Raw genomic sequence first — 17,369 nt, forward strand, 5'->3', positions numbered from 1 at the left:
ATGCCTTAAAAAGCAAAATTGCCAGATGGAAAAGGAATTTCAAAAACTCAGTGAAGAAAATATTAACTTCAAAATTAGACTGGAGCAAATGGAAGCTAAAGACTTTATGAGAAATCAAGATACTATAAAATAGATCCAAATGAAAGAAAAATAGAAGACAATGTGAAGTGCCTTATTGGAAAAACCACTGACTTGGAAAATAGATCCACGAGAGATCATGTAAGAATTATTGGACTACCTGAAGGCCATGATCAAAAAAAGAACCTAGACATCATCTTTTAAGAAATTCTCAAGGAAAACTACCCTGATATTCTAGAACCAGAAGGCAAAATAGGATTTGAAAAAATTCACAGATAACCTCTTGAAAAAGATCTCCAAAAGAAAACTTCTAGGAAAATTATAGCCAAATTCCAGAGTTCCCAGGTCAAGAAAAAAAAATATTACAAGCAGTCAGGAAGAAACAATTTGAGTATTGTGGAAACACAGGATAACACAAGATTGAGCAGCTTCTACATTAAGGGACTGAAGGGCTTGGAATATGATATTCCAGAGGTCAAAGGAGCTAGGATTAAAACCAAGAATCACCTACCCCCAAAAACTGAGTACAATACTTCAGGGAAAAATATGATCATTAAATGAAATAGAGGACTTTCAAGTATTCTTGTTCAAAAGACCAGAGCAGAACAGAAAATTTGACTTTCAAATACAAGAAGAAAAAGAAGCATGCAAAGGTAAACAGAAAAGAGAAATTATAAGGAACTAATTAAAGTCGAACTATTTATATTCCTACATGATAATATAATATTTGTAACTCATGATACTTATCTCAATAGGACTATAGTTGAAGGGAATATATATACACATATATACATATATGCATATATATAGGTATATAGATATAGATGTATACATGCATATATGTATGCATATGCGTGTATATATATGTGTATATGTATGTACATGTATGCATAGACAGATGGCACAAGACGAATTGAATATGAAGGGATGATATCTAAAAATAAAATTAAGAGGTGAGAGAGGAATATATTGGGAGGAGAAAGGGAGAGATAGATTAGGGTAAACTATCTCACATAAAAGAGGCAAGAGAAAGCTGTTACAATGGAAGGGAAAAGCAAGAAGGTGAAAGGGAATGTTTCAACCTTATTCTCATTGTATTTGTCTTAAAGAGGGAATAACATACACACTCAACTGGCTATTTTACTCTACAGAAAAGTAGGGGGAAAGGGTATAAGAAAGGGATGATAGAACGGAGGGCAGATTGGGGGAGAGGGTAGTTAAAAACAAACATTTTTTAAAAGGGACAGGGTCAAAGGAGAAAATAAAATAAATGGGGATTGGGATAGGATGGAGGGAAACACATTTAATCTTTTACAATGTGACTACTAAGGAAATGTTTTACAAAACTACACATGTGTAACCTATATTGAATTATTTGTCTTCCTAGTGGGTTTGGTTGAGGAGGGAAGAAGAGAGAGAATCTGGAATGCAAGGTTTTAAAAACAGGTATTAAAAAATGGCTTTTACATGCAACCAGGAAATAAGATATACAGGCAATGGGGTATAGAAATTACAAGAATGTAAAGAGGAATTGGGGGGGGATATAAGAGAAGGCAGATTGGGGGAAGGCATATTCAGTATGTTTTCCATCTTGGGGTGGGGGGTAGAGAAGAGACGGGGAGAAAAATTTGTAACTCAAAATGTTGTGGAAATGAATGTTGAAACCTAAAAACTAAAACTAAAATAATAAATAAAAGAATATTTAACACAAAAAGGAGAAATTTTGTTTTGGTAATGGGATAGGGTACCACTGATTAATGGATAAATTCTCTCATGGGATGAGAGATATTTTATAAAGGAAAATGAGAATCTTACAATGGGTATTATCTGGAATAATTTGTTGCTTGGAGAGAGAATTCATCTTGCCTCAGAAGAAGGAGAAACAAAACTCCTGGGGACAACTAATACCTAGATGAGTAGGAGGATCCAGAGAATTGTGGGTCTATGGAAGAAATTTTGAGGCAAATGGAAAAAATTACCAAGGAGAGGGCAAAGGTTGATAAGGAAATTCAAAACCAGAAACATGGGAAGAGTCCTACCATGTGGCAACATCCTCTCTATTACCAGTAAGAATTGGTATTTCTTCCATCTTACCCCACTAGAAAGTGAGAGGGGGAATGGGGGAGGATATAAGAAAAAAGCAAATTGGGGGAAGGGGTATTCAGTATGCTTTCTGTCTTGGAGTGGAGGATAGGGGAAAGATGGGGAGAAAATTTGCAACTCAAAATCTTGTGGAAATGAATGTTGAAAACTAAAAATAAATTTAAAAAATTTTTTTTAAAGAATTGGTCTTTCTAAGTTTGAGGTACAACAGACAGAAGGGGGATACATGGGGAAAGATTACAAAGTGTTGAAAGAAACTTTGTAGAAGAAGAAAGCCAAAATAAGTACCTCAAATGTTTTCCTTCCATGAGGAATACTGAAATAAAACAAGTACAAAATAAACTTAATGACCATGAACCAAAAAATTAAAGTCTAGGATAAAGAGAAAGGAGAGATAAATAATGAAGAGAATGAGGGAAAGACAATTTTTGTAAGAAAAAGGTGCCAAATTCTATTTTTAAAAAATAAAAGAAGCTGAAGTGGGGAGAGGAAGAGAATTCTACTTAACTACTTAACAGACAAAAAAGAATTAAATATGTAGATAAAAGGAATAAAAAATCAACTAATAAAAAAACTCCAAAGCCAGAATTAAGGGCAACAAATAGGTGGGGGTCATGTCTCAAGGTTGAGGGGAAGAGAACTAGTGAACTATGAGAAACTAGAACTATAAACATATATATATATATATATATATATATATATATATATATAGAGAGAGAGAGAGAGAGAGAGAGAGAGAGAGAACTATAGAGAACTAGAACTATGCCTGCCTTTATATAGCTTGAATTAAAACAACTAAAGAGATATAGCACTGTCTTTACATAAGAAGAGGGGGAAAACATAATTTGGAAAAAGTTTGGAGGAAAGTATAAACCTAATTTTCGTAAATTTAAAGGTAAATGGGTTAAACTATCAAATAAAACAAAGTTGTTGTTCAGTCATGTCTGACACTTCATGACCACATTTGGGGTTTTCTTGACAAAGATTCTGGAGTGCTTTGCCAATGCCTTCTCCACCTCACTTTATAGATGAGGACCTGAGACAGACAGAGTTAAATGACTTGCCCAGGATCTCATAGCTAGTAAGAATCTAAGGCTGGATTTAAACTTGTGAAGATGAGTGTTCCTGATTCTAAGCCCAGTGCTCTATCAACTGTGCTATCTAGTTGCCCAGACAAAACAGATATGAAAAAGAGAGACAGATTGGATAGATAAGAACATAAAGTGCCACAATATTGCTCACAAGAAATACTTCTAATAAAAAAGAGACACACTAATAAAAAAATAATAAAATGAGGGTCTAGAATGTTTTTTTTAATCATGTATCAAATGTGTACAAAAAAAAAACCCATGAGTTGAAATCATGCTATCAGGCAAATGAAAAGCAAACATTTAAAACATTAAAAAGGGGTAGGGAGCAGAGTGGTACAAACTAGGTAACCACAATATGCTGAAAGGAATGATAGGCAGCACAATAAATATTAAACTTATATGCTTCAAATGCCTTAGCACCTAAATTCATAAAAAAAAAACGTTAATTGGACTACAGGTAGCCATAGACCTTAACACAGTAGTGGCAAGAGACTCCAAAGTCCCTCTCTTAGTTGTGAACAAGTATAAGAAGATAAATGAAAAAGAAAACATAGAACTGATCAAATTGCTGAATAAACTAGAGATAAAAGACTTATGACTTCTTCAAAATGGGTCTACAAGAGGATATACATATTTCTCAGCACTATATGGAATTTTTTTTTCAAATTAATTATTTATTGGGGCAGAGAGATAATGCAAATAAATGTAACAAAAAGACAAAAAGAGAAAATATATTCTTTTCTAACCATAACACAATAAAAGCAGAAATTGGTTTAGGGACCTAAAGAAAAAGACACAGCTTCAACTAGAGACTCCTTAATGAAATCCTTATTTAGGACCCAAATCCTAAATAATGAGTGGGTCAAAGAACAAATTATTAAAACCACAATTGTGTGAAAGAAAATTATAATAATGGAACAACATACCATAATTTATTGAATGTAGTTAGAGTGAAGCTGAGGGGCAAAAAAACCTTATTAACAGATATACATTAACAAAGTAAAAAAAGAAAGAATTAATAAACTGAATTAAAATTTAAAAAATATTGGAAAGGTGTAGAGAGGATTCTGGAAAGATGGTGGAGTAGGTGAGAAGACTTTAGCTCTCCTAATTTCCTCCAAAAAGAGACAGAACATCTCTCCAAAGTAGCAGAAATAAACACAGGATAAAACAGTTGTCCTCCTAAGATAATTTGAGAAAACCACAGGAAAAAAAAAAACTGAACATCTACCTTCAAAGAAACAGATGACAAGTAGAAATAAGCAAAGTGTGGTTTTACATATATGTATATGAGTATGTCTCTGTATATATGTGTATGTTTATAGAATTTATGTAGATGAATTTATACTTGCACTTTGTTGTAGTCTTTTTTAGAGTGAGGGTGGGGGGAAGAAAGGGAAGGGAAAAAAATAAAGTAAAAGGTACATATCAGAGAACAAGAGAAAACCTGCAAAGAAGCAGAGAAAAGTTGGTCAGTTGAAAACAACATGTAGTATTATTATATAGGTTTCCTTGAAATGTATCTTTTTTTATATTTAATCCTCACATGTTTAGCTGATTACATGGCAATTTTTCTTTTTTCTTTTCTCATTTTGCATTTAAGTTTAAAACAAATTTTAAATTTTACAATTTTTTAAAAGATTATAATTGAAAAAACTTTGGAAATATAACAAATTTAAAATAATCACAAAACAGGAGATATTGAAATTAGAGGAAAATAGATTATTAACCAAATTATAGAAATGATCAAATTAAAAACTGGCTCTTTGAAAAGACCATTAAAATTGAGAAAGCTTAAGACAATCTGATGAAAAAGAAGAGGGCAAAAATATCAAATCAACCAAATAATGAAAGAGCAAGATGAAATAATTAAAAACACCCTAAAAGAAAAAAATCTGAAACTATCATAAACAATTATATGCCAACAAAACTGAGAAAACAAAAGAAATAGAGGAATGATTTAAAAAAATATCAATGCCTAAACTGACAGAAAACCAAATAAAGATCTTAATAATTCAATCTCAGAAGAGGAAATAGAACTATCAATGATGGAACTATCAAAAAAAATTTTTGTCCTAATGGATTCACAAGAGAATCTGACAAAACTTTTAAGGAATAATAAATAACCATTTTAGATAGACTGTTCTCAAAACATTTTTTAAATCACTTTATGATTTTTCAAAAATGTATAAATTTAAAATTACCTTTTTATTTAAAATAATTTTATGATAAACCAGTGTCTTAATACTTAAATCAAGGAAGTAAAAATCACAGAACTATAGAGTAATATGATTAATAAATGTTGATTCAAAAATTTTAAATATGATTCTGTCAAATAGACAATAGTAATTTATCCAAGAAATATTCATATGATAAAGTTGAATTTCTACCAAGGCTACTAGGGTTGTTCAGTAGGAAACAACCAATATATATCATCATATTTAAAACAAAAACATCCAAAACCAGCTGATTATTTAAACAGATGCAGCAAAAGCCTTTGATAAAGTATGATATTCATTTATACTAAAAACCCTACAAAGAATAGGTATAGATGATTTTTTAATATCACAAAATAATCTAAAACCAAAAGTAAGCAATGTATATAATTGAGATACACTAGAACTTTTTCCAATAAATATGTATATAAATAAGGATGCCTATAATCCCATCATTTTATATAGTCCTGAACATTCTAGTAACAACAATAAGATGATAGAATTAAAGGTATTAAGAGGAATAAAGAGGAGGTAAAACTATCCCTATTTGCTGATAGTATAATGGTATAGTTAGAAAAACTTTGTGAATCACCAAAGATACTAATGAAAACAATGAACAGTTTTAGCAAATTTCCAGGCTACAAAATAAATCCTTAAAAATAAACTGCATCTTTAAATGATAATAATAACAATAATAATGTCAAGTGACAATAGTAGATGGAAAGGAATGGGAGAAACCATTTTATATGGTGTCAGGCATTGTGCTAAAGGTTTTACAAATAGTATCTCATTTAATCCTCACAGCAACCCAGTGAACTAGTTGCTATTATCTTGTTTTACAGTTGAGAAAACTGAGGCTTACAGAGGTTATTTGACTTGCCCAAGGTCACAGAGCTATAAGTGTCTAAGGTCATATTTATATTTAGGTCTCCATGATTCCAGGCCCAGAGTTCTATCCACTGACTCACCTAGTTTCCTCAAAATAAAAAGGGAAGTTCCACTCAAAATTATTACAAAATACATAAATTATCTGGCAAATCAATATATCCAAGCATACAAAAGACTTACATAGATCAATTACAAAATCCTCACAATAATAAAGAAAAACATTAATAACTAGAAAATATTCAGGCAACTAGGTGACATAGAAAATAGAGTGCTGGTTCTGGAGTAAGGAAGACCTGAGTTCAAATCAAGTCTCAATAGCTATATTACTCAGGGCAAGTAACTTCTATTTGCTTCAGTTTTCTCAACTGTAAAAAAGGGATAATAACAGCACTTACCTCACAGGGATGTCATGAGGATCAAATGAAATGTTTGTGAAGCACTTAACACAATGCCTAGCCCACAATAGATACTATATAAATGCTTATTCCTTTTAGGCCTCCCCCCCCCAGACATATCAAGGTCATGCTAATATAATAAGTACAATATAACCAAAGTTAATTTACATTTTTAGTGCTGCACTCATCAAATTATCAAAGAGGCACTTTATAAAGCTTCATAAAATAAAACAGTAACAATTGATTTTGGAAAAAAAATAAAAGACCTAGTGATAAGTGGTAGGAACAATGGGGAACAGCACTTCCAAACTTCAATTTATATCATAAAGCAATACTTTTCAAAATATTTTGTAATTTTTTAAAAGTAGACAGGTAGATTAATGAAACAGGCAAGACAAAGGAAAATCAGAGAAAAATGGAATGCAATAATTCAATATATGATGAAGCAGATAATATAAATGACTGAGGAAAGAACCTGTTATTTGATCAAAAAACTGTTAGGAAAACTGGAAAGCAGTCTGGCAGAAATTAGAATATAATCAATGCTTCACATAATATCCTACAATATGTTTTAAATGAATATCATATGCAACTTTAATATTAGATATCATGTAATTAAAAATTAGAAAAGAAACATATATGTACATATGAACATATATAATAACTGTTAGTAGGAGATGCATTTTATTGAAACAACTATTATTACAAATTATTACAATTTACAAATAAGCAATTATTAAAGATAAAAGAGATAACTTTGATTACATGAAAATAAAAAGCTTCTATGGAGACTAAATTAGAGTACCTAGTGTATGAAGGGAAAATGATGTAATGAAAGATGAACCTTCATATGAAATTTCTCTGGCAAAAGTTTTGTGTTGGGGCGGCCAGGTGGCTCAGTGAGTAAGAGCACCGGCTCCAGTGTCGGGATGACCTGGATCAAATCTGGGCTCAGATACTCAGCACCACAACCAGAAATAACTGGCCGTGTAACCTTGAGCAAGTTACTTAACCCCTATTGCTTTATAAAAAAAAAAGTTTTGTTTCCAAGATATATAAACAATGAACAGAGATGACATAGATATAGATATAAATCCCCCAAAGGGTAAGGGGACAAAGAACATGAACAAACAGTTCTCAAAAAATTAAGATTTACACAGTATTAGCAATCATATGAAAGAATGCTCTGCATAATAATATTAAGAGAAATGCTAATGAAAAGAACCCTGAAGTTTCACATCATTCCTCAAAAGTTGGCCAAAATCACACAAGATAGCAATAGTTAATATTGGAAGGGTTGGGGAAAGGTAGGTATACTGGTGCATTACTGGTGCACAATTGTTGGTTTGTTAACCATGAGTCCGTGTAACCATTTTGGAAAAGAATTTGAAATTATGTAAATAAATTTGACCATAAATATATATATATATGTGTATATATATATATTTATGAAAAGAATTTGAAATTATGTAAATAAATTTGACCATATATATATATATATATATATATTTCTTATATATACCAAAATATTTAAAGTAGTGTTTTTGTGATAGCAAAGAATTGGAAACCAATTAGATACCCATTAAATGGCAAAGGGGTAAGGAATTGTGTTACAGAAATGTAATGGAGTACTACTGTTCTATAAGAAAGGATAAATTTGGTGCATATAGAGAAGCATTGAAATATTTTCAGATGCAGAGTGAAGATAAGCAGAGCTAAGAAAACAATATACAAAAGTGACAGAAAGGAAAAGCACACATGTATGAGTAAATGTTATAAAATCATAAAGAATAAACATGGTTTGAAAGTTTAAAAAGGAAATGTTATTCCCATCTCACACCTTTATAGAACTGGGAGTTCACAAGTGTTGCATATTGAATATATTTTCAGACATTTTTGGCAGGTTTCATCTTGGGATTTCTTTCAAGAATCAACTTTTGGATTCTTTCTAATTTCACATTGCCCTCTTGTTCTAATATTTCTGGGCAAATTTTTAGTGATTTCTTGAAAGCCCATATGTAGATGTGGGTGTGGTTTTTGTTTATTGTTTGTTTTGGTCATGGCTTTTTGTGTAATCTTTTGTTTCAGTGTTTATTAAGGATCTTGGTGAATAGTCTTTCTCTCTATTTGAGTCTTCCTTGGCATAAGTATCAGAAGCATATTAGTACCATAAAATGAATTTAGCAGGATGCCCTTTTCCTCATTTTTTCAAGCAACTAATATAATATTAGAACTAATTGTTCCTTGAATGTTTGATAGAATCTGTAAATCCATACGGTCTCAGGGTTGTTTCTTTCCTTTTGGGAGCTAATTTATGGTTTTTTGAACTACTTTTCCAAAGACTTGGTTATTTAAATTTTCCATTTCTTGTATGTTAAATTGGACATTTGATATTTCTGTGTATTTGTTGTAAGGTTTACTTTTAATTTTTAAAATATTTTATTTTTCCCCAATTACATGTCAAGATAATTTTTAGCATTGATTTTTAAGATCCAAATTTTTCTGCCCCCCTTCCCCCACTCACTCCCTTCCTCTCTTCCAAAAGTGGTAGGCAATTTTATATTGGTTATCCATGTGCTACCATGTAAAGCACATTTCCATATTAGTCACAGTAATGAAAGAAGAAAAAAATCAACAGGGTAAAAAAAACACAAAAAAGGATAAATAAAAAATATGAAAAAATGTGGACAGCATTTTCCCTTCACGAGTTCTTTGTGATTGTCTTGGATCATTGTGTTACTGAGAAGAGCCAAGTCAATCATACTGTGTTTCCCCGATAATAAGACCTATCCCGAAAATAAGCCCTCCCCTTACTGTGTAAGATTCCTCTAAAATAAGCCCTCCCCTGAAAATAAGCCCTATTGAGATTGCTACTGTAGTGAAGGTGATCCCCTGCGCTACACGCTTCATTATGGTACCCTCTGTATGCACCGTCCCCCCTCCCCCCGTGAAACACATGCCGCGCTCCAAGTTGCATCCAATCAGAGCTGCAGCAGTGAGCGAGTCATCCTGTTCTTCCCCAGTGATTTGCTTATTGAATAAAGGTACATTTTTTTTGTTCATGTTTACCTGTTTATTAAAATTGCTGTCAATGTTCATTAAAATAAGCCCTCCCCTGAAAATAAGCCCTCTGGTGTTTTTCTGTCCAAAAAAATAATAAGACAGTGTCTTATTATCGGGGAAACACGGTAGTTGGTCATCACACAATGATGCTGATACTGTGTAAAATGTTTTCCTGGTTCTGCTCATTTCAGTTCATACAAATCTTCCAGGTTTTTCTGAAATCTGCACAATAGTTTTTTGTTATATTCATATATCATAGCTTGGTCAATCATTCCCCAATTGATGGGCATCTGTAATGCCATGCACGAGCAGCTTTCCAGAAGAACTGCTACTGTGAACAGCTTTTAAGGTTCTGATTACACAGTATAGTGAACACTCTATTCCATAACAAATCAAAGCAAAACATCCATAGAAAATCAATGTACAGAATTCACAATATTACAACTTATCACAGAAAATCACAATTTAGTATTCACAACAGCTTATCATTAAAATGACCACATAGTTTTCACCAAAGTGGTCACAATGTTTAGAACAAAGAACAATCATCTCAAAGTACAATAGTCAAAGTCTTCCATTCATGGGGCACACTTAAATTAACTCAATCAGTCACCTATTCAACAATCAATTACTAAGTAAAATCATAATATAGTCTAAAAGTACAATATTCAAAGTCTTCCACTCATGGGGCACACTTAAGTTAATTCAGTCAGTCACTTATTCAGCAATTAATTACTAAGTATCATTATCACTAAGTACAATAGAAAATACAGACCCTTCACCCGTAGGTTACTGGTAAACTACAATTTCATCATTACACAGTACCCATGGAGAGGTCTTTTCATCTTGACTTGGGGCTGGTTCTCAGATTCCCTGGATCCTCTTCCATGGTCCCAGATTTTACCAGGATTCACCAGACATTCACATGGGTTCAATTGCAGACAGCTCCCAATTCTTGGTCCAGCTCTCTGGGTAGGTCCTGCTCCACACTGAAGTTCACAGGCCCAGTCCATCTCAAATCCTCAATTTCTGCTCCTGGGAATTCAAGGCTCAACCAAGCCACAAACAGACAAAGTCTCAGCATCCTGATCATGCTTCCTCAGTCTTCTCCCGGGCTCCTCTGTCACCTGAGTTCCTGGGTTCCTGGGCTCCTGTTCAGAAGAAGCTCCACCACCAAAAGTTCTCAGGAAATTCTGGCTCAGTTCTCGATTCTCTCTTCTGTAGCCACTCTGACACCAGATGCTTGTCCCAAGATGCTGGGCTTTTCTTATATACATAGCATTAGCTACTTCCCTGTTTCAGCCAACCCCTTCCTGTTACATCAACAACTGGAGACAGGAGTTCATACCTTGTTTCCCCAACAGAGGTTTGATCAATTACTAAATCCTAAGTACCTGCTACCTTTGCCAAGACAAAGGGATCTTCAAATTCAAATTACATTACCATTACAGCGTCCCCTCAATTTCCAATATTTTGCCACCATGAAAAGGACTGCTATAAATACTGTTGCACATGTAGGTCATTCTCCTTTTTGCATGATCTCTTTGGGATATGGACCTAGTAATGGTATTCTTGGATTAAAGAGTATACACAGTTTGGTTGCGCTTTGAGCATAGTTCCAAATTGTCCTCCAGAATGGTTGGATCAGTTCATAATTCTACCAACAATGCATTAGTGTCCCAATTTTCCTACATCCTCTCCAATATTTGTCATTTTCTTTTTTTGCCATATTAGTCAATTTAATTGGTATGAAGTGGTACCTCAGAGTTGTTTTAATTTACATTTGTCATTAAAATTAATTTTAATTTACATTGCTCATAAATCAAAAGTGATTTAGAGCACTTCTCCATATGCCTATAGATAGCTTTTATTTCTTCATCTGAAAACTGTCTGTTCATATCCTCCGATCATTTATCAATTGGTGATGGCTTGCATTCTTATAAATTTGAATCCATTCTCTATATATTTGAGAAATGAGGCCTTTATCAGATACACTTGCTATAGAGATTGTTTCCCAGCTTTCTGATTTCCTTCTAATCTTGGGTGCATTGATTTTGTTTGTACAAAATCTTTTTAATTTAATATAACCAAAATTATCTAGTTCAAAATTATCATAATATTTGAATTTTTTTCTGCCTCCTTACAGTATTTTCTCCTTGACCTGAGAACACTGGAATTTGGCTCAATATTTCTTGGACTCTCTTTCATGAGGTGATCTGTGGATTTTTTCTATTTCTATTTTACCCTCTGATTCTAGAATATCAGGTTAGTTTTTCTTGATAATTTTTTAAAGATTATGTCTAGCTTCTTTTTTTGAACATGACTCCAAGATAGTCCAATAATTCTTAAATTATCTATCCTGGATCTATTTTCCAAATCAGATTTTTTTTTTTGCTTTTTGGAGGGGGAATGGCTGGGTAACTGGGATTAAGTGACTTGCCCAAGGTCACACAGTTAGTTTGGTGCTGTGTGTCTGAGGCTGGATTTGAACTCGGGTCCTCCTGACTTCGGGGTCAGTGTTCTACTCACTGTGCCACCTAGCCACCCACAAATCAGTTGTTGTTTTTTTAATGAGATATGTAACATTTTCTTCTATTTTTTTCATTCTTTTGCTTTTGTTTTATTGCTTCTTTGTTTTTAACAGTCTGGCACCAGGTTAGGTCCTTTTACTGTGTCCTAAGACAGGCTGCTAAAGCAGGAACTATGAGAAAACATTTGCCTTTTTTCTTTACAGTCAAAAAAGGTGATAAAAACAAAACAAAAAAAACCACTGCAGATATTTGTAGGGGAAAAAATGGTTTTGTGCATGAGGTTTAACAATATAAATTCAAGACAACTCATAGACAAAAGGTGACCTACTGCAGCTACCACCCATCTCTGCAAAAAGTTTATATGGAACATCCATCCAGTCAAAAACACCAGTCTCTCTCCCTTGAAATGTCATCCAGGTTTGTCTAAGTCACTTGTGCTTCCCATCTCTCTTGAACCATTCTCAGAAGGCTCCATCAGTGTTTAGATAACAAGATAAAACTCCCAGCATTCATTCACATTGCAGAGGGAAAGAGAAAGGAGAGAGCTATTCAAACTTCCTTCCCTTTTCTTGTGGCTTGTTGTTGTCTCAGCCTCCTGAAAAACTCTCTCAGTTTTCTCTGCCACCACCTGGGCTCCAAAGCCATTAGGCTTGCCCTAGTCCAGGGTTACTTTGTTTCCATCAATCTCCCCATCCCCCATGGCCTCTTTTGCCACTTTGGCATCAACCTCTGAGTTGAAGTCCACAGCATTTTGAAGACCCCATCTCCCTGCCTGTTAATTCTAATTATAATAATAGTTAATTCTGGTGCCCAGAGAGGCTTGAATCAACTCTTTCAATGTTTCTCCCACTGTGTCCCCAGATAGGCCATTGATGAACAAGGTTGTGTAGGACTGGCTCCTTGGGGCAGCATTGGCAGCCTTCTGCCCCTTAAGCTCTAGCTGTAGCTGGATGGCCTTGCCTTCAATCTATATTGTTACAAGAATTCAAAGCTTCTTTCACATCTTCCACGGAGGGAAATTCAATGAATGAGTACCCTTTGGATCAGCCTTAGTGGTTCTGGAGCAAGCTGATGGTGATGGCCTTCTGAAATACCTCCTGCAGGCTCTCCTCAGTGGAGTGGTAGTCCAGGTTGTTCAGCAGCAGGGTATTAGAGTCTGGTGACTTACTGCTGCTCCCATGCTAGGAAATATTCTTCCTTCTGGAGTTCTTTTGTTCTTGGTTCTCCTCCCCTGTGTAGTTCAGAATAAGCGTTCAGCCATCAATCTCAGTGCCCTGCTTCTCTTCTATGGTCTTGTCCACATCTGCTTAGATCTTCAATTGAAAATGCAGGCAATTCCTTTAGGGGTCCCATCCTTGCTGAAGACTAGTCTGACCTCAATAGCATCTTCAAACGCTTCCTTGAACTCCTCTTCAGTTACTTTATATGGTAGATTCTTGACTAATAGTATCTGTGCATCTCGGTCTTTCTTGTTTTCTTTTGCTTTTTCCTGCTTAACTTCGGAGCCAAACACTTTGGAGCTACTGGGTTCGAGAGCCTTTTCCACGTCTTCAGCAGATTCAAATTCCATAGTTAAACTTCCTGGTGGCATCAATGCAGCCGTCTACAATGGTAAGGTCCTTTTTTGCAAAGAAGTTTGTGATGCTGGTTTTGAGCTCAGAAGTGGTTTTGTTGAAGTTCAGGTTATCAGCTAAAAGACTGAAATTTGTAGATGCTCCAGTGTCCAGATTCTGTTTCTTGGTTCCAAGGGCCCATTTCCATTTCCTTTTTCCTTTTTCTCAGTGCTTCTTTCATGGCCCTTCCTCCAGTTCCTCCTCCTCCTCTTCTTCCTCCTTGTCATCCTCATCTTCATTTTCCTCCTCCTCATCTTCATCATCACCTTCCTCCTCCTCCTTTAATTGCTCGGCCTTCCCAGGTTTCCCTTGCAGCTTTCATGGCAGCAGCCTTCCCTTTGCCAGTTGTGGTGTCCATGGCTTCTTCTTCAGAGTCATTCTCATCTTCTTTACCCTCATCACTTTCCTCCTCCTCTTCCTCACCCTCCTTATCCTCAGAATCTTCTTTGGTGGGAGCTGCTTCCATCTTTGTGGCTTTGGGAAGCTCCAATTCTTCAACCTCCTCATCTTTCTTCACTGTCCTGTTCTTCAGATTCACTGTCCTCCTCCTTGGCATTCTTTCTATTTTTTGCTCCTTTGGTTGGGGACAATGCCATTTTTGCCAGGGTGGTGGCTGGCTTAACTGGAGCAGTTTCCTTCTCACTTGGCATGATGGCAGCTTTGAAGGGGGGTGGTCATCTTCTTACCAGGAGTCACAGCTGCTTTCTTGGCAGGCATGGTGGCAACAACAGCTTTTTTGGTTGGTGGCAACTTCTTTGCTGGTGTGGCCACAGCCTTTTTGCCCTCCCTTTGAGGGACTACAATCTCTTCTCCACTGCTTTCTTCATCTTCTGATATATCCTCAGATTCACTGTCTTCTACCTCCTTTGAAGGAGGGGCCATTTTCTTTTGCTCACCTTGATTTTTAGCAGACTTCCCTAGCTTCACCATGGTGCCAGGACTTGACTAGGGAATGGAGTTATTGCTTCTTCTTTTTCTTTAGATGATGTTAATACATTATTTCTTTCATTTAGTATTTTATTTTCTCCAGTTATAGGTAAAAACAATTTTAACATCTGTTTATAAAACTTTGAATTCCAAATTCTACCCCTTCCTCCTTCTCATGGAGAAGGCAAAGAATTCAATATAGGTGATATATATGAGCCATGCAAAACCTATCCATAATACTCATGTTGTGAAAGAAAACATAGACAAAAAACTCAAGAAAAATAAAGTTTAAAAAGTATGCTTCAATCTATATTCAGGTACCACCAACTCTTTCTCTGGGGATGGATAGCATTTTTCCTCATAAGTACTTCAGAGTTGTCTCAGATAATTGTATTGTTGAGAATAGCTAAGTCATTCACAGCTGATCATCTTACAATATTGCTGTTACTTTGCACACTGTACATTTCACTTTGCATTAGTCCTGCAAATCTTTCCAGGTTTTTCTGAGAGTATCCTGGCATCATTTCTGATAGTACAATAGTATTCCATCATAATCACATACCACAGCTTGTTCAAGTCATTCCCCAATTGATAGGCATGACCTCAATTTATAATTATTTGCTCCCAGAATAGAGTTGCTATAAATTTTATACATATAGATCTTTTTCCTTTTAGTTTTTATTTCTTTTGATATACATGTCTAGTGGTATTGCTAGGTCAAAGGGCATACATAGTTTTATAGCAATTTCAACATAGTTCCAAATTGCTCTAAAAAATGGTTGAATCAGCTCACAACTCCACCAATAGTGCATTAATGTCCCATTTTTCCCACTTCCCTTCCAAAATCTGTCATTTACCTTTCCTGTCCTATTAGTTAATCTAATAGGTATGAGGTAGTCCTTGGAATTATTTTAATTTGCATTTCTCCAATTAATTGTTTTATTGCTTCTTGGTGTCTCATGGAGTCATTGACTTTCACTTGCCCAATTCTAATTATTAAAGAATTATGTTCTTCCCTGAGTTTTTATACCTCCTTTTCAATTTGTCAAATTCTACTTTTTTAAGGAGTTCTTTTTTTCAGTGAATTTTTGTCCACCTTTTTTTCAATTGAATAATTCTGCTTTTTAAGACATTCTTCTCTTCAGTGGATTTTTGTGCCTCTTTTACCTATTCTGTTTTTAAGGTGTTATTTTCTTCTGTATTTTTGTGACCTCTTTTTAAAAATTATTTTCTTGTAGCACTGTCATTTCTTTTCTCAATTTTTCCTCTACCTCTCATATTTTATTTTTCCAATCCTTTTAGAGATCTTCCAGGAACTGAAAACAATTCAGATTTTTCTTTGAGGCTTTGAACATATCAGTTTTGATTTTGTTCTCTTTTTCTGAGTTTGTATTTTCATTTTCCTGGTTACCATAGTAATTTTCTATGGTCAGGATCTTTTTTGTTGTTTGCTCATTTTCCCAGAATATTTCTTGATTGTTAGCTTGATATGAAAGTTGGGCTCTGCTCCCAGGATGGCTTGGGCACTATCCCAAGCTTCAGGTCTTTGGTGTATCTGTTTTCAGAACTAATTCTGGGGGTCTGTAAGCTTTCATTTCTAGGAAGGTGGTATCATCTAAAGAGAGGTGTGTTTACTATTATCATGCTCTGTGCTCTGGACTTTGAGCAACCACAAGCTTTTTTTTACACCTTGAGACTCTGACCAGGGCCCGCATTACCCTGAAATAGCAAGTTCTTGTGTGCTAGGGTTCCTCTTTACTCTGAGACTGAGACCTAGGACTACTACCCAATTCTCAGTATGATAAAAGCAATAGAATCTTGCACTCAGTGACAGGAAAGGAATCCTTGTAATCTTCTGACCCTTTTACCATCTATCTCCTGAGAGTTCTATAAGCAGCTGCTGCCTGCCACTGGTTCAGTCACCCCAAGGCCTACTGCTGATTTCCGCTGGCATAACCTGTACTGGCTCAGCCTATGCTGCAATGTGTTCCACTCTCACCCCACTACATCTGCCTCTTCTGCTGACCTTCTAACTTGTCTTAGGCTGGAAAATTATTCCAGCTTTTCCTTTTGTAGCTTCTGTCACTCCAAAATTTGTGTGGAGGCATTATGTAAAGTTGTTTGGAGGAGAATCTGGAAGACCTCCTCTAAGCTTCCAAGTCTTTTGTTCTCTATCATGACTCTGCCCAAGTGTTTCTTATCATAACACTTTTAAAGCTCAAGCTTCTATCAGGACCACAACCATGACTTTCAGTTAAACCATTTCTGCAACTTTTTTGTAAAGAGGTCAGAGAGAGAAATCAGACTATTACCGGTCTCTTGGAAGAAGTGGAATCAAGGCCAGCATCACTTAAGGTTGTAGATAGTATAGCCCTTACTACTTGCATAGACCAGTGGAGCTTGTGGGAGAAGATTAAAACATTTCAAGTACCCTAGTGTTTCTCAATTCCTTTGAGAGATAGAA

At 35.0% G+C, this 17,369-nt stretch overlaps 1 pseudogene; it reads right to left on the reverse strand.

Moving 5' to 3' along the window:
- Positions 1-13,020: 13,020 nt before the first annotated feature.
- On the reverse strand, positions 13,021-14,908 carry LOC138155251 (nucleolin pseudogene; annotated as a pseudogene).
- Between the last annotated feature and the right edge of the window lie 2,461 nt (positions 14,909-17,369).

Source organism: Petaurus breviceps, unplaced genomic scaffold, assembly GCF_028583685.1.
Source record: "Petaurus breviceps papuanus isolate PSGF00001 unplaced genomic scaffold, PetGlider_PUasm1.0 91133, whole genome shotgun sequence".
NCBI classification, from domain to species: domain Eukaryota; kingdom Metazoa; phylum Chordata; class Mammalia; order Diprotodontia; family Petauridae; genus Petaurus; species Petaurus breviceps.